The sequence below is a fragment of the Macrobrachium nipponense genome, chromosome 6 (genome assembly GCF_015104395.2).
Source record: "Macrobrachium nipponense isolate FS-2020 chromosome 6, ASM1510439v2, whole genome shotgun sequence".
NCBI lineage: Eukaryota > Metazoa > Arthropoda > Malacostraca > Decapoda > Palaemonidae > Macrobrachium > Macrobrachium nipponense.
This window is the reverse complement of record NC_061108.1, coordinates 28,875,233-28,893,757: the sequence shown is the minus strand read 5'-3', so window position 1 is coordinate 28,893,757 and position 18,525 is coordinate 28,875,233. Positions and strand designations below refer to the sequence as shown.

Genomic DNA, 18,525 nt, shown 5'->3' with positions numbered 1-18,525 from the left:
AAGAAAAAGAAATATGCTTGCTGACGAGAATTTAGAATAACCCAAACATGAGAGAGATAAACAGTCGACTGAGTCACAGAATCCCATCGTCCTGAGAACTGACCCGGTTCCCTGGCAGCAGACACTACCAACTGTCGTAGGGCAGTCCTAAGCTTGGGCTACATACAGACGAGGGCACCAACACCTTACTTCTAACAGGGAACACGAAAAAGAATACACAATGGAGGGATTCAGAATGTTCCCGTTTTGAATTTTAGCCAAGCCTAACCCATTTTATTTACAAGAATAATCTACCCACCTGTACGCTTTCTCCAACTTCAGTATAAGTACTCCAGAAATCACCTTAGAACAACAGCATAACAAGACTTACGACCCAAAAACTCCTACCAGACAAAGAGCTCTCCCCTACCAACCACACACCACCAATGTGCCATCTACTCCCCGTGTTATTGTTTACATCCCCCCGACGCTGCTGCCATCTTGTCTATGACGTCACAACACAACTTACATCAACAGACACCTTCTAGAATCAACCATATGCTGTCCATATATAGGACACCCACCATATTTCAACAATGCATAAAATACCAATAACAATTATACAATATATAATCACCCATCTCAAACTCAGTTCAACTGGTATTAGAACTAAAAATAGGTTTAACAGAGGAAACGGGATCTTCAATCAACGCAACAGTTTATGAAGACGCAACTATGTCCTTCATCGAGAGGAATACAAGCATTTAACACTGACGTTTGAGCAACTGTTATCACTTATCTTCGAGAATCTACACCGGACGAGGGCGGCATCGAACATCGACGGAAAGAAGAAAACAAACACAGAGAACATCACCCGATCTAGCAAGGACGGAGGCTGTGACGTCATCAATCTTGGACTCTACCGCGCATCGTGCACCGAGAGAAGGCCGTGACGTCATCACGACTTCCGACGCGAGACGTGGACAGGAACTGTGACGTCATCCCATGTCAACAATCCTTCGCAATATAATCTGGAGCTAAGTACCATTTTTATCTATTCAGGTCTTTTCCTCAGTGAAGTGTTGTTCATCAAGAGTCGATCGTCCAGTATTCTGGGGGTGAGTTGTTCGCCATATTAATCTTCCTTCATTACAGAACCTATCTTCAACTACGAAGGTTCTCGCCCGCAGATTAATTTTTTTTTCTTTTTCTAGTTGTCATTAACCATTTGCTTGCAGGAATTCTCCGTATAATATTTATCGTATTTATCTGTATTTTTGTATCTTTTGGGGGAGGGTTTTCCTATTATTATAACACACTTATACAGTACATTGCTTATCGGTTTACGGTAGTGGTCGAGTGTACTCTTATAGATATTTTGATAGGATTGCAAGGAATAGAAGTGATAAGAAAAAAGTGAAAGCCGAAATGGCAAACCACTCCGGCTGGCAACCCCAACGTGGTGACTCTCGTTAGCGCGAGGTCAGCGATAGTCCCTTTTCAAGGTCGGGTCAATGGGTTCCTGCCTCAAAATGTTGAGGCATGGATCTCATCTGTAGACGCTCATTTAAATGCAAAAAGCATCACAGACCCAGCAGTACAATTACAGGAGGCCAAGAGCTTCGTTGACTTTTGCTAAAGGCGCCGCAAGTGCGTATCTAAGGGGGGTTTCTTTCCAAGAAGCGCTTACATGGGACGAGTTCAAAATTAGATTACGTGCCGTGTATGGGGGTGAAGAGGCTTTAGATGTAGTATTGGCATTGAGAAATATCCTTAACCAAGCCTCCATGACTCAGCCTCAATGTTGTCGACGGGGGCGGCGCGCTAATTGCCGACCGGCTAAATGATATCAGGATAGTTTAGGTAACTCCGGGTGGGTTGCGGGTGCTAAACTCAAAGTGAAAGATTTTATCCGTTTGATCTACCTTACGTCTATCACTGTAATGTTTGCCTGAAGCCGTTAGTACGGTGTTTTGATAAAAAATTGCAGCCCGACAGTACGGAATTAGATGTGTATAAACAAATCAAAAAACACATGTCTAAATGTACCGACCTAGATCCTTCGCTCATTCAAGTTTTTGCAAAAAATGAGAAGCCACAACAAGTAAATGTGGTACATAATAATAATCAAGTTGCAGGGATGGTTTGTTATAACTGTAAACGACCAGGTCACATGATTTCAGACTGTCGGACGCGTTTTTGTTCAATACACAATAGTTCAACTCATTCATATAACCGTTGCTACTCGAGGAATCAACAGCCAAACGCTACAAACACGCAACCAGTTGCTAGTGCAAATAAAAAGAAGGGTCCTCAGTACTATAAGAAGAAACAACCAAACGGAAATTCTGCACAAACAGCAGAAACAAACAAATACGTGCTTCAGGTACCTCTGTTCCTGGGCCGTCTAGCCAGAACTCGCAAGGGCAAGCGAATTTTCAGGGTGTGATAAACAAAACAAATACCACGTAGTTCACTCCAAGGGGGGAGAGGGCGATGTTGGGTCATCAATATCAACATCTTTTGTATCAAATAATCAGTTTAATCATTTATCAGATCATTGTGAGACAATTGATTTTCCTATGAAACACACGGCCGTATCAAAACAATCTGTGCAGGTTCCCGTAGATTTGCAACAAATTCATGCAATTATTAGTCAAAACGAGTTGCGACCAACCTTACATGCAGTAAATTTGGACCATAAGTCATTCACTTTGTTCTTTGATTCTGGTAGTCCACGTAATATAATGGATTTAAGGACTCATCATTACTACTTTTCAAATTTCATTTCCCTATAGAAAAGTCCGGAATAAGGCTCTCAGGCATTGGGAATAATGAATTAAATGTTGTGGGCGTAACTCATGTACAGTACAAGGCGGTAAGCGCACGTTTGCTGATACCTTTGTCGTTGTACAAAACATTAATATGTATCCCGCAGTAATTATCGGATACCCGTCTATGGGCACTCAAAATATTATCTTAGCACCTGCAAAACACGGCGTGTATATCAAAGGGAAATTCTATAGGTCTTCTAATACCCTAAAATCTGTTTTAGATAATAAAGAGACAGACAGAGTTGTCACTTACATTACGGAACCAATCACCTGTCTCATGAACCAAGAAATAATACAGGCAACCAACAGAATCTCGCTCACCCGTAATATCAGCTTGCACGCAAACTCTCGAGCCTAACGTAACTTCAAATATAGTGCGTGTAAAAAGAACCTTGCCAGGATCTGAAACATTAATCCTTTCCGAAACTCTGAAAACACACGGATTATCCGTCACACAAGCCGTTTATACAGTCGGCTCACAACAGCAATGTAATATCGAAGTCCTGTTAATCAATTTGGAATACCACTTTAGTAATCCACAAAAATCAACATATCTTGGATGCCGAAGTTTATAAACATCGCATTCTTACCGTAGCTGAGATAAATCACGCTCAATCAGTCGCGGATGAAACCCTTTTGCAATCTATAAAGAACAAAATCAATAAAGATATTCAAGAAGAAGAAATTCAGCAGAAATTTTTGAATCTGTTAACTAAATATCATGATGTTTTTTCCACTACGGATGGAACCTTAGGAAAAACGGATGTCATAGAGCATCAAATCAGGCTCAAGGACAAACAGAAAGTAATCTATGTACCTTCGTACAGACTTCCTATGAAATTTCAGAATGAGATAACAGAGGAAGTAGGTAAAATGTTAAAGGAAGGAGTCATTAGGAAATCAAACAGCCCTTATAATTTTCCGTTAATAGTAGTACGAAAAAAGATCGAACTTGGCGGATATGCGTAGATTTTCGTCGTTTAAACGAAGAAAACAATCCCGTGACAGATTCCCAGTACCATGTACCGATGATATCCTATCTTTACTAGGCCAGAATAAATATTTCACAAGCCTAGACTTACTAAAAGGATTTCATTCAGATTCCGATGGAACAAGAAAGTATCCCATACACTGCCTTCAGCACAGCCAGGGGACATTATGAATTTTTGCGTATGCCTTTTGGTTTACGTTGTGCTCCTATAACTTTTACTCGTATGATAAACGTCGTGTTTGGAGACTTGTTGGGAGATATCCTACATGCCTACATGGATGACCTTAGTAATCTTTTCCAACACTATTTAGAAGAGCATTTACGTAAATTGGAGTTAGTGTTACAAAGGAAGGCAGCATAATTTAAGGGTAAAGATAAGCAAGTGTGAATTTTTTAAAACAGAACTAGTCTATCTAGGTTTCACAGTTTCTAGTGAAGGTGTTTAAAGTCGTCCACGATAAGGTGTCGGCTATCCGTAATTTTCCGATACCTACTAACGTCAAGGGAATACAGCAATTTTTAGGATGCAGCGGTTACTATCGCCGCTTCATCCGCAACTACTCAATCATAGCCGCTCCCCTAACCGATCTTATAAAAAAGGGCGTAGATTTCGTATGGTCTGAAATTCATCAACAGGCGTTCGATAAATTGAAAGATGAACTGTGTAGTTCTCCTATCTTGAAATTTCCTGACTTCAATAAGGAATTTTTCATAGCAACAGACGCCTCAGACCTAGGAGTAGGTGGGGATTGCTTCAACAATATGATAGACAGTTTTTCCCTATAGCTTTTTATTCACGTAAACTGAGACCTTCCGAAAGTAAAATGCAGTAATAGACAAGGAAGGGCTCGCTATTGTGAATTCACTCGTGCACTTTAAATTCATAATCTACATAACGGTTATCCCTTCAGGGTTTCTCACTGATCATAAGCCCCTAACCGACTTCTTTAAAGGCTTTAGTCACAGCCCCAAGCGAACTCGGTGGCACATGATCATTCAGGACTTTGGCGCGAGGATCGGGTTATTTACCTGGGAAAGCAAATATCATTGCTGACGCATTATCACGCAACCCCTCTTCATCTTGTACCGAGCCATTAGCTGAATTAATAGATATCTCAACCTCCATGCCCGTTGTTTAAAACTATATCCGAACAGGAAGATCTGGGCTGGAGTGCTGAACTATTACAGACGAACGAAAGAAAGATCCGCAAATAGAAAAAATCATCATTGCGTTAAACGGAAATCCGAAGGAAAAAGAATACCTAAAGTATAAGCAGCAGAATTATATCCTACAGGAAAATAACCTGTGTAGATCCGTGACGAGGAAACCCGCAACACACCGCAGTTGAATAACAACCAGGTGGTGGTGCCTATCTCACTCATACCCACTGTCTTAAAGTGGTTGCATGAAAATCCACTGCACGGACACCCGGGTTATACCTTGATGTCACAGAAAGCCAAATCCTTATTTTATTGGCATACGATGCTTAGAGATATAAAAAAGCACATAGCAAATTGTCGCACTTGTCAAGAATACAAAGGGCACACGAAGACACCTGTCAGCCTAGGGGCTTACCCCGTGCCAAATCAACCCTTTGAAAGAGTACATTTAGATTTATTAACAGGATTTTACGAGTCAGACAGAGGAAATAAGCACCTCCTAGTAATTATAGACGCTTTGACTCGATATACAGAACTTATAGCGCTTAAAACAAAAACCGCGGTTGAGTGCGCTAGGAAGTTTTACGAGTGCTACATTTGTAAACATGGAATTCCACACATCATTATCTCAGACTCGGGCGGGGAGTTCAATAATCATTTCCTTAACTCCTTGTGCGAATTCCTTTGTATAAAGAAAATCAATACCATGATTCTATCACCCAGAGTCTAATGGGCTAGTGGAAAGGGCAAATCGTAAGGTTTTAAACATTTTAAGGGTCACCTTAGGGGGGGCAGATCCCAACTGGGACATTGCCATACCTGCGGTACTAAGCACACTTAATCACTCGTATCACGTGTCTATTAAAATGACACCGCACGAGGCACTGTACGGTATCCCGGCCCCCGAACGCCTTTCCACATCTTAAAGCCTACAACTAAATTTATCAAATCCTCTAAAGGATGTTATGGATGCAAGCATAAGTCGATATAATATAATTCGTAAGAATTTAGAAGAAGCACAGATAATAATGAAAAAAAATCATGATAAAATAGCTAAGCCAACTAGAACATATGCCGTGGGCGATCAGGTATACATACAAGTATACGTGCGTAAAGGTTTAAATTATAAACTGACACCTAAGTTTGAAGGCCCGTTTAACATTTTAGAAAATTTAACGGCCAATAGAGTTAGGGTTCAAAATGTATCCAAACCCACTGATGTGAGAATAGTCCCATTGGCACATATCAGAATCTAAAGAAAGGTAGATGGAGTGAGGGAAAAAATGGTTGTATTTATGAAACTTGTATAATAATTTATATATATATATCTATTAATCATATTGTATGTAAACCTATTCTTTTACGCGAGTTATTACATCTGTTTTACTCATTGCAGGTTTTCAAAAAATGAATCTGTTATTGTTAGGAGTGATATTGTGTATTCAGACATCTTTGTTGTATGGAAAGAGCGCTAGGACTAAAGACATAGAATTTAATCATGGCTCGATTATCGAGAGAATCGATGATGTATTCATCGTGTCAAGTAATATTATTATCGAAGTAGATATGCATGCTATTTTCTTACCTGAAGATGACGTCCTTAACTTAAAGAATGACCTGATGAGGTTTGGTATTTCCCTTAAGGAAATGCATGAACGTAATTTTCATGCTAACTCAGAGATTTCACTAGCTCAAACAACAAGCGTCGCAGAAATGTTGTCTTATGACATACAAAATAAAACTGCCGAGGCAGAAGAACTCGCTCGTGACCTGCTGATGTTGGTCTGTGCGGCACAATACTCTTGAACGCCGCAACCCGCTTATTCTAGCTGGGACTAAACATCTTAGGATCAGTGCGAATCTAGGCTTAGGAATCTCAAATCGCCTCAAGATAAATAATCAAAATAAAAGAATTGAGTTTTTGCAACACAAAACGGAACTGGCCTTATCAGAACTTCGCAGCCAGTTATCTTCGATCAATCAAATAATGAATATCGTTAATGAACATTCAAATAATATCGATCAGGTCATGGAAGTTCAACATTTGCTGGCTACTTTAGCTTACTATAGTTCGAAAATAGATCATATCCGTGTGAAAATATCACATTTTATTGAAAGGTCAAAAGATTACGTAGAAGCAATTACGTTAGCAACAAAGGGTGTGTTATCTCCTCACCTCATGCCTATTAAAGATCTGACGTTAACTTTGGAAAACGGACGGGAGAAGCTAGGGTATATTCCTTTATTGGATGCCCATAAAGTAGAATTCTATTATAGCCTAATATCAGTCAGCGTAGAAAATTATAGAATTATGATCACAATTCCTTTTGATTCTTCCGATGCTTGGCAATCATACAAAATAGCACCGTTTCCTACTTTTATGACGAATAACTCAAATCCAGTAATATCCAATTTAACGGGGCATGTACTGATTTCCTTCTGATAAGAAATCATTTACAGTCATTTAAAGACTTAGATAAACTCACTCACTGTTCAGAAGCCATGAATAATAAAATTTGTACAGCTGACTCTTTTGAATTCTATCCTATATCAACGGATTCATGTGAGTTAGACATAGTGCTAAACGGCTCTCTCTCTCATACAAGCGAAGGTTGTCTGGGGAAACTTTATCCCTTTTACGGTAATACATTCAATTACAGGATGAATAATGGTTCCTGGATCCGTTATGATAAGGCCGGATTCGACGTCGTGTGTCCGGACACATCCACCGCCCATGCCCCTATCTTCGTAGCAGACCGATGGTTGTACGGGGAGGGAACATCTACAAACTATACCGTTAGAGGGGTCAACACGATAATACGTGAGAAGGCGTATTTCGCGAACTACACGTGGGCTACCACAATCATCCCATCACTACCTCTCCCATACAACGCGCGAGTAGCTCATCGTCTGACGCAACTGGCTGAGATGACCCACGCGTCATCGACTTATGCAGGTGGAGAAAATCTTCGCTACTACATTCTGCTAGCCGTGTTCAGCGTGACGGCCATATTGGTTATCGCCGTCAACATCTTTGCTTGGCGTAGGCTGAGGCGTAAACAGAAGGATCTCCAAGGGAACGTACTGGCCCGTCTGGATGACGTACCCGTTAAACTCAAGTCGTTTGCGTTTAGGGCCGCCTGAACCTGGCCGGCCACTTCAGTTCGTGCCTAGGGAATTGTCTGGAATTGTGTTGTGTGTGAAAAGCGGTCCGTATGCTGGCAAAAATGTAGGACAAGAAAGACTCACGCCTTTGCATTTGAACAGTTAAAGTATCTTCAGGGCGCCTAATAAATCATTATAGCCCAATATTATACATTAATATATTCCTAAAGGTATTTTTCGGGCACCTAATAAAATATCAGCCCTATATATTGAATTTCTGCAGAATTACATTGTTTATACTATTATACAATTATATTTATCTATTATAAAGAGTGACAAGTACTCTTTAACAATTATCCATGATCATGCTATAATCATTATTTAGTAACCATTATTCTTAATCAGGTTACATGTTATCATATTAATCATGTATACATGTTTTGATTTTTACCTTTTTATTATTTTTGGGTACATAATCATTATTATTACCAAACATGGATCTATATTTTCCATGCATTTATCTTTGTTTATGAATATGTCAACAAGGGTATGTAACAGAATCTTTTTATGCATTTAATCACTTAGTATGTTACGAGCACGCTCCTATGAACAATGTTTAAAGTAATTTTTTTTTTTTATTCAAGGCTTGAATAGGTAGCAGACCGAGCCTAATGTAAGAATTACATTATATATAAACCAGTGACCTGGGGTCATGGCATTAGGAGGGTTCTACGTGACCAAAGCAGACCTAGATTACGCTATGCGTTGTCTGCAGTAGCCTGATCTAGCTCAAAGCTTTGTCAACATTTTTATGTTATGATAACTTTGCACAACAACTTCCATGGGAAGAGGTTGACCTGTTGACCTACGCCGGAAACTTGTAACTTCCGAGCCGGCAGACTACGTATGTGTTTTTATATGAATTGCTGAGATAGCTAATGTTCCGCTATCGACGCGATGCTTTAGAATGGCAGTTCCACGCCAACTATCAAACATATCGGTCGTCCGACCGAGCTGCATCTCCTAGTATGGAGTTACAGAATAAAGTTGTTAACTTGTTCAACTAGCCTGTTTGAATCATCTCCTCTAGACAAGAAAGAACCTCTCTACTAAGATATCCAAGGGAGATGAGAGGAACCAAACATTACTTACGGATAACAGCCGTAAGGGAAGAACAAAAAGTCTATCGCCAAGCGATAAGACATAAGATAATCACACTTATCACTTTCTCCCTCCCCTCCGACTGTTTCCTAACCTGGTCCCCTCTTAATTTCCTTCATCCTCCAACTCTTTACCCTCTACATAATTTCTGATACATTCCCCTGAAACTTCTGCTTTAGTTAATACATCAGCCACTTGCTCCTTTCCTTTTATCCATCTCACCTCCTTTATTTCCCCAGATTCAATGGTTTCCCTTATTGCTGCAATATCTATTTTTAATCTCTTACTACTTACACCAGTGCTTGATTTGATGGCGGTCATTAGTGTTTTACTATCAGTGCTAACCAAAGCTTCTAAATTTCTCCCTCCTATACCTCTTCCCACAAATGCTTGAAATATGTCAATCCTTCTACAGCTTCCCCAACACTCAGGGCTTCGGTCTCAATGGTGGATTTTGCCACTCTCCTGGATTTCCTAGACTTCCACCATATGGGACTTCTCCTCTTCCCATCTGTCAAGAAAATAATATAACCCAGTTGAGTATGGCCATCTTCTATGTTTCCAAATGAAGCATCTGCATAGGCTTCCCAATAAATCCTTTCTTCTTCCATCTCACTTATTGTAACTTTGCCCATCATGCTCTTAGTTTTTCTCACAATCTTAACCCTTAAACGCCGAAGCGGTAAAAATAAAAATGTCTCCCGTGTGCCGGAGACGTTTCAGAGTGAGCGCGGTAGAGGAAAAAATATTTTTTTCAAAAAATCACAGCGCGCTTAGTTTTCAAGATTAAGAGTTCATTTTTGGCTCCTTTTTTTGTCATTGCCTGAAGTTTAGTATGCAACCATCAGAAATGAAAAAAATTATCATTATCATATATAAATAATGCGATATATGATAGCGCAAAAACGAAATTTCATATATAATTGTATTTAAATCGCGCTGTGCGCAAAACGGTTAAAGGTAACAAGTTACTTTTTTTTTTCGTTGTAATATACACTAAATTGCGATCATTTTGGTATATAACACATTGTAAATCAATAAAAGCAACACAGAGAAAATATTATCACAAAATAAAGCATGAATTCGTAACGCGCGTACGTAAACAAATATTTTTTTCAAAAATTCACCATAAATCTAAATATTGTCCTAGAGACTTCCAATTTCTTTCAAAATGAAGACAAATGATTGAATATTACTATACTGTAAGAATATTAGCTTAGAAATGCAGTTTTCGACCATATCTGACGAGTTAAATTTGACCGAATGTCGAATTTTTTTTATATATTTTTTTTATATGCAATTATTTCGGAAATAAGAAAAGCTACAACTTTTAAATATTTTTCGTTTTATTCTACATGAAATTGCGCACATTTTCATATATAAAACTCTATGAAATGCCTAATATGAAATGGAGCAAATATTCCGAGAATGGGACTCACGCATTTCGGAGATTTGTGGCGGAGAATCCGCGCGCGGAGGGAAGGAAAGTTTTTTTTTAAAAATTCACCATAAATTTAAATATTGTGCTAGAGACTTCGAATTTGTTTCGCGATGAAGATAAATGACTGAATATTACTAGACTGTAAGAGTTTTATCTTACAATTGCGTTTTTCGACCATTTCGGTAGAGTCAAATTTGACCGAACGTGGTTTTTCTATTTATCGTGATTTATATGCAAATATTTCAAAAATGAGAAAAGCTACAACCTTCAACTATTTTTTGTTGTATTATACATGAAATTGCGCACATTTTCATATATAAAACATTATGTAACGGCTAATTTAAAATGGTGCAAACATTACCACAATCGCACGTATGATTTTTTCGGAAGAGTTACCGCGCGGACATAAAGAAAATGTTATTTTTTTCATAAATTCACCATAAATCGAAATATTGTGCTAGAGACTTCCAATTTGTTGCAAAATGAAGGTAAATACTTGAATATTACTAGAATATAAGCGTTTTAGCTTACAATTGCGTTTTTTGACCATTTCGGTAGAGTCAAAGTTGACCGAAGGTTGAAAATTTGTCACTTAACATTTTTTATATGAAAATATTTCAAAATTGATAAAAGCTACAACCATGGGTTGTATTTAGTTGTATTGTGCATGAAATTGCACATATTTTCATATATAAAACTTTATGTAACAGCTAATTTAAAATGGTGCAAACATTACCACAATCGCATGTATGATTTTTTTCGGAAGAGTTACCGAGCGGACGTAAGGAAAAAGTTTTTTCATAAATTCACCATAAATCCAAATATTGTGCTAGAGACTTCCAATTAGTTGCAAAATTAAGGTAAATGATTGAATATTACTAAAATATAAGAGTTTTAGCTTACAATTGTGTTTTTCGACCATTTCGGTAGAGTCAAAGTTGACCGAAGGTTGAAATTTTGGCACTTATCGTTATTTATATGAGAATATCTCAAAACTGATAAAAGCTACAATCATGAGTATTTTATTGTTGTATTCTACATAAAAATGTGCACATTTTCATATATAATACTCCATGTAACGGCTAATTTAAAATGGTAAAAAAATTATGTCAAAGTGACGAAATAATTTCCGAGATGTGTCACAGATACTTTTTAGTGCGGCAAGAAAGAAATTCGCGCTGCGCGCCTGCGTAACGATTGTAAACAAAAGAACACCTTGATCCGTGAACTCCCAGCATCCCCCAAAGGTGCGTGATTCAAGAGTTTTTGGCTGGTAGGCCTAAAAATATTTTCCGCGAATTTTTTTTTTTAAAAAAACTTTTGTATGTCGACGGTAAAAAATACCGTCCAGTCGGCACCCGAGAGACAAAAAATGTCGACGTAAAATACGTCCAGTCGGCGTTTAAGGGTTAATAAGCTTCTTCATATCCTGAGTTGTTCCTTCTTTAAATGCTTTACTTAATTCGCTAACATCATATGATATTTCTGGCATCGTGTGTAGTGATACCCAATTCAGCTGTCCTACCACTGATCTATACTCAGTTAACTCCTTTTGTTCTAGCACTCTATTACCCGTGTATCTTCTAGCCTCTGGTTCTCTTATAGAATTTATACTGCCACTGATTAGGGAAAAATCTATTCTCCTTCTGCTCTATTACTACTCCTATATACTTGAACCTTTTAAAAACTCTCTTGGGTTCTCCTACTTGGCAATTTCCTTCAATTTCCCTTTCAATTTCCCAATCATTTCCTTTAAGAATCCTTCAGTTCTTCCGTAGCAAAAATCATCTACATGTGTACACAAAATGCCATTCAATTTATTGTCCTTTATCCAAAAGAATATATTAGGTTCTAGTCTACTTCTCTCACCCTGAAGCACCTTCACTACTTTCACCACTTTACAATACCACCATGCCTTTTGACTTTGACTGCATCCTTTGAGCCCATAGGAGAGTTTTGTTCAACTTCCATAAGCCCCTCCACCCGTCTTCCCTCAGTGGCTTCAAATACACTTCTCTCTCTGTTTCTCGTCACCTTCTAAATATGTAGTTTTGACATCCAATGTATAACTATTCCAATTTTTCACCTTTATTATGGTTAGACAGAATTTTAAAATTTCAGCTTTGCATGTGGGAGCGTCCTTTTCCCACTCTGCCATCTCTTCTACAAACCCTCTAGCTACCAATCTTGCTTTACATATCCTTTCCTCCCCCTTTTATCTTTTCAGTTACTATCCATCTTGTGGATATAGCTTTTTGTCCAACATCATTTACCTCCTCATATACCTGGTTATCTCTCCAACTTTGAGGTTCTTTTTCTTTAGCTTCCATTATGATTCTATTTTCATATCCCAGCAACACCTCCTCTTCATCTTGATTTTTTTCTACCCGACTATAATCCCTCAAGTTAACCCACCCTTTGTCACCTGACTGTGAGTCTTGTACATTGTACGAATCAGCCCATGCTTGGCTTGATCTTTTTCCTGCAAGACCTAATATAGTCCATTCTTCTACTTGTCCTGTATCGTTGTTTATAGCTCTAATTCTATTTCCCTTTTTGAATTCTGGTATCTCTTCCATTAACTCGCCTTCTATTGACCCACTTTCCCCGGTATCTTCCACTGTTTCCTCTATCACCTTCTTTCTATTAGTCTTTTTCTGTTGTCCTGCATTCCTTCTCCCACTACTATTTATCTCCTCTACTTCGCCAAATCCTCTCTTTCTATAGTCTTTTCTGTGTCTGCATTCCTTCTCCCACCTACTATTATCTCCTCTACTTCTTGCCAATCTACTTTCCCTTCATTTGGGCCATCTGATCTACCTTTCACACCATGGGATTTATCTATTCTAGCAGATATCTCTTCTGTATCTGGTGATCGTTGTTGAATCCTAGTCACATGTATCCTAGCTACTTCTCTTAAAGAATCCCCATGTTTGACTATTATTGTTTTCCCCGATACTCCCACTACCTGAGCAGGTCCTCTCCATTCATTTTCATTTTCCCTCTTATAGAATACCTCATCTCCTACCACTGCTTCTGCAAATTTATGTTCTCTGATGTTTTTGTTTAACGCTATTCCTATTTTATTACATGACTCATTTTTTATAAACGCTTCTCTGGGCTTGTGCACTGCATTTAGTGTGTCCCTTACCATACCCTCTTCCATCCCTTTTTCTCTGCTTGCAGGACTTAAACTTTCTTCTCCCATTAGGTTAGGCAGTGAAGGGTTTTCCAAATACTAATTAATTGGGAGAGAAACCTCCATTATTCATTAAGCAGTTCCTAGCACTCCCTACCCATTTCAATGCTATGGACCAATCTACTTCCCCTTCCTCATCATCTTTCTTACACTTCCCTTGATCATGCCTACGGTCTTTTCACATAATCCGTTGCTCCACGGAGATTCTGATGCTGTGGCTAATACTTTAATATTCCATCTTTCTGCCATTCTCCTTACTTTTTCATTTTGAAATTCTCCCCCATTATCTGACAATATTTTGGGGGAGGGTGCTCCAAATATAGCAAACAGCACTCAAAAAGTGTCTTTATATGTTTCTGGTTTCTTACCTTATATCCAACAGGCCTGACACTACCTCATTGCCATATCCACTATTACCAAGAACTTTCTCTCTTTTATCTCTCCCACATCCATCGCTACAACTTCGTTAAACGTTTTACTCCAAGAAAAGCCTACTACTGGTTTGGCGGGGTTTCTTTTGTATCTTTTACAAACCTCACAATTTTCAATCAGTTCAAACCCATTACTCCATCGTGCTTCCTCTGTTAGCTTCCATATTTTATCTCCACTTCCATGACCAAACTGTAAATGTAATTTCTTCATTGTGTTCTTAATTTCCCTCAGATTCTTTCCCTTCCAACCCTCCAGTAATAATTCTTCTACCTTCCTCCTCCTTATAGGTATTACTCTTAAATGACCCTGTTCGTCTTCTCTTAACTCTACTTTCATTCCCCCTAATACTTCTATCATGACACAATTTTCTTTCAAATTTAGGGTCATACCCATTTTACTCATGGTTTGCTTACCTATCAGCCAGGGTATATCACCCTGCAGAATTTCTGTCTTCCAATAAAACTTTCTGTTTTTTAGTATCACCGGTATTTCTATTATTCCTTTGGACTTATAAGATGTCTCACCAAAATTAAACACCTTTATAGACTCTGTCCTAGTGTCACTCATTCTCCTCAATTCTTCCTGACTCAAATCCATGACAATACGTGCTAGTCATAATTCCCCGCAAACTGTTGATTTACAACCTGTGTCCAAAATTGCATCAACCACCTCCCACGATGCTTCCACTATTTTATTAACTTCTCCTACATAAAGCTCTTCTTCTTCTGTCCCAGTTTCTGTTTTCAGCTTATTTTCTTCTAGTCTTGTTTCAGTTTTCTTCCTATTATGAAAATTCTGAGGACAATCCCTAGCCCAATGCCATTCCCAGCTGTATATTGCACATACTGTTACCTTCCCTTCTTTGTTTATAGGATTTCTACCACCCCTACCTTGGTTCCATCTTCCCCGATATCTTTGGTTTTCCCTCCCTCTCCCAGAACTGGCATTGCCTTCTGACGACCCCACCATTCCTGTTCCTCTTTAGTCCCTAATCCCTCAAATAGTCTTTTTATTGTTTGTGACACTGTTTCGTACTCTAGCTTTTCTTGCCCACAAGGCAATAATACCATTTGTTTTTTATTTTCTGTGAGATTTGCTTGCTCTATTACATGATATCCCTTGACTTCCCCTTCAAGCACGCCTTTCCCCATTGCTCTTTCACACTCAGATGCTGCCTTCTCATATCTATTTAAATAGTCCACCATACTTTCACTAGATTCTTCTTCTTGTTATTAGAAGGTATCTTTTTTATTCTGCCGTAATTCTCCATTACCGAATCTTTTAGATAGGCCTTATCTAGTTTCTCTACGATTAACTTTGGACCCTCTGTACCAGTAAGTTTATCTCTATCTAATGCTTGCACTAGCTCTCGGTCTTTCCCTTTTAAGCTCATTCTCATTTCTATCGCCGGGTATTTTGTATCTTCTCCATACAACAATAGCCAATCTTCGGCTTGACCTTTCCATTCTTTGTATTCTTCTTGTATCCCGCTAAACCTAGGACATTCCCTTCTCCATCTAGTAGTCTCCCTTTGTTCACTGTCGGATTCAGGCATCTTGATCAACCAAGCTCTGCTACCAGTTGAATTTAGCCTAGACTATTCCCTTTTATTTAAACAAATGAATAACTACCCACCTGAACGCTTTCCCCAACTTCAGTATACTCAGAAATCACCTTAAAACAACAGCACAACAAGAACTCCTACCAGACAAAGAGCTCTCCCTACCAACCACGCACCACCAGCACGTGCCTTCTACTGCTCGTGTTATTGTTTACATCCCCCCGACGCCGCCACCATCTTGTCTATGACGTCACAACACAACTTAAATACATCAACAGACACCTTCTAGAATCAACCAAATGCTGGCCATATATAGGACACCCACCATATTTCAACAATGCATAAAATACCAATAACATTATACAATATATAATCACCCATCTCAAACTCAGTTCAACTGGTATTAGACTTAAAAATAGGTTTAATGTTCTAACTTCTCGTTATGCTTTTTCCTGAATGAATGGGGAGCAGAAGGCGGAGCTACAAAAGAAGTCAATACTAGCCTACTAAAATGCCTAGTCTGAGTAGGGATAGCCTGACAGGTTTAAGTCCTGACCTAACTAATTGCTTTCGCAATCTATTAGTTTCCCGTCTTTCCTATAACTGACATATTCAGGCATAAATTTCCCAGAACAATTTCCTACATTCTTCAAATCTAGTAGTTCCAAGATCACACTCTGTACCCTTGCAAGTACAAAGGAATGTTGATCAGCTTCCAATTTCAACATCCTGGTTACACCAAACAAAATTCCTACATAGCCTGATGTTATTGGTTTTGCTTCAGGTGGAAGAATATCCTAAGAAAATGAAATTACAATAATGTAACAGGTGTAAAACAGCCAAACTTCATTGAATACCAACAATCGCCTAGCCACAATGGCGGCAAGGAGAATTCTGACAAGAGCTAAAAAATTTGAAACACACCTGATGGAGAACAGGTTAACTAGAAAGTCATCCAGGCAGCCATTCAATTTTTTTTGTTTGAATGCCGACTCGCCTAATTGGCGAGGAGATAGAGCTAAATTTAACAGTAGGTAAGATTTATCTTTTACAATCTTCTTTTCATTATGTCTGTGACACTTTATATTCCAACTTTCCTTGACCACAAACTGCTAATACCATTTGCTTTTTTTCTGTAAGATTTGCTTCTTCTAATACATGAAATCCCTTAGCTTCTCCTTCAAGCATGCTTTTTCCCTATAGCTCGGTTACACTCTCAAAAAAACACTAACTGACTTACAACCACAGCCTAACACAAAGCTCTCACTACCCATCCACACCCAAATGCATAGCTAGTTCAAACTTCCTTGTTTACCTTTTCACACTCCCATGACCACATCTTGCGTCCTATGACACACACACAGTTTCACTTTAAGACAAAGAATGTTTTGTTATAAAAAACATCTCATGAAATTAATGTGCTTCTTATACATTTCATAAATGAATAACGCCCATACAATTTCACTAATGCAGAAAAATTAAATAAAATAATAATGACTAAACTTTAAAAACCTATATAGTACAATCACACTACACATCCAATACAACACCTTTCCAGGGGTTTTGTCTGTTGATACCTGGGACTGGAAAACAAGCTCGACTGAGGGGGGTGATTACGTCTTTGTAAACCCCCTCCACCCTCTAGGACCTACAGTATGCCTCCAGGTTAAAGGCCTGTCCACACGATCGGGCCTGATCGGCGTGCTCTGGGGTTGACGGGCAAATTTCTGGCGGGCTTATACCTTTGTGAATGTTGTCCACCACGGGTGAGGGATGGAGAGGTGGGGGGACGTGCCCGATGATGCCAGTAGTGTTGTTTTTTCAGTGCGGTACGATAAACAAGGTGCCTACCGCAAAGAAACAAAAAAGATATTGGTCGTAGTATGATTAACTGCTTTGTGTGTGATGAAAAATAAGAAAAAGAAGAGCATATGGCACAAAGAATGGCTCAGTAAAAGAAATGTATACGGTTAACATACGTCTGCCAGGGTCGAAGCTCAAGCCATCGGGCACCACCATGGTGATTTTGCTACAAGAACCCATCGGGCAATTGGACGCTTTACCCGTCAAGTGTGCCCATTAGAGGGGAGGTCCGCCGATCAGGCCTGATCGTGTGGACAGGCCTTTAGGGGAGTCTGACAGAGGAAACTTTTGTCACAGAGCATTGGGGGACAAGTAGTCACTTCCTCCACTGCACAAGACTTCACAATTACAAGGTCACTATTACAAGGTTAACTTCTTTAACCCAGATACAAGACTGGCAAAGGAATGGTGGAAGAAGCAAGGGAGCCAGGTGCAGGAGCAAAAGGATAAAACAAATTGACAGCCTAGTAGCAGGGGAGATAAATTGCATGAGGGAGCTGGGTGCCATGCTGTAGATGGCGCCAGGCAAACTAGAAGCTCGGGAGGCTGGTAGGTTGCTCTAGGCTCACGGAGTATGAGCTGGTGCCAGCGAGTTTAGTTGATTGAGAGTTAGCGGACGCTGCTGGGCGCTCAGAACATGAGTGTGCCAGGTGTTAGCTGCAAGTCAACCTGGCACTAAAAATTGTGGAACGTTTCACAATTGCGTATCATCATTGTGTAGGGGTTATGCTAATCTTCTCTGTATTGTTACAATTTCAGCATATGTATTGCCAAAGCAAGTACTACTGGTGCATGATC

At 39.1% G+C, this 18,525-nt stretch overlaps 1 protein-coding gene and 1 non-coding gene across 2 annotated transcripts in view; one reads left to right on the top strand and one right to left on the bottom strand.

Moving 5' to 3' along the window:
* Positions 1–18,525, top strand: part of LOC135216474 (uncharacterized) — a 247,331-nt gene that overhangs the window by 123,337 nt on the left and 105,469 nt on the right. The gene's annotated exons all lie outside the window — the stretch shown is intronic.
* On the bottom strand, positions 18,406–18,510 carry LOC135216937 (U6 spliceosomal RNA). The gene has a single exon (XR_010314984.1). It is a non-coding gene; the product is annotated as a U6 spliceosomal RNA (small nuclear RNA).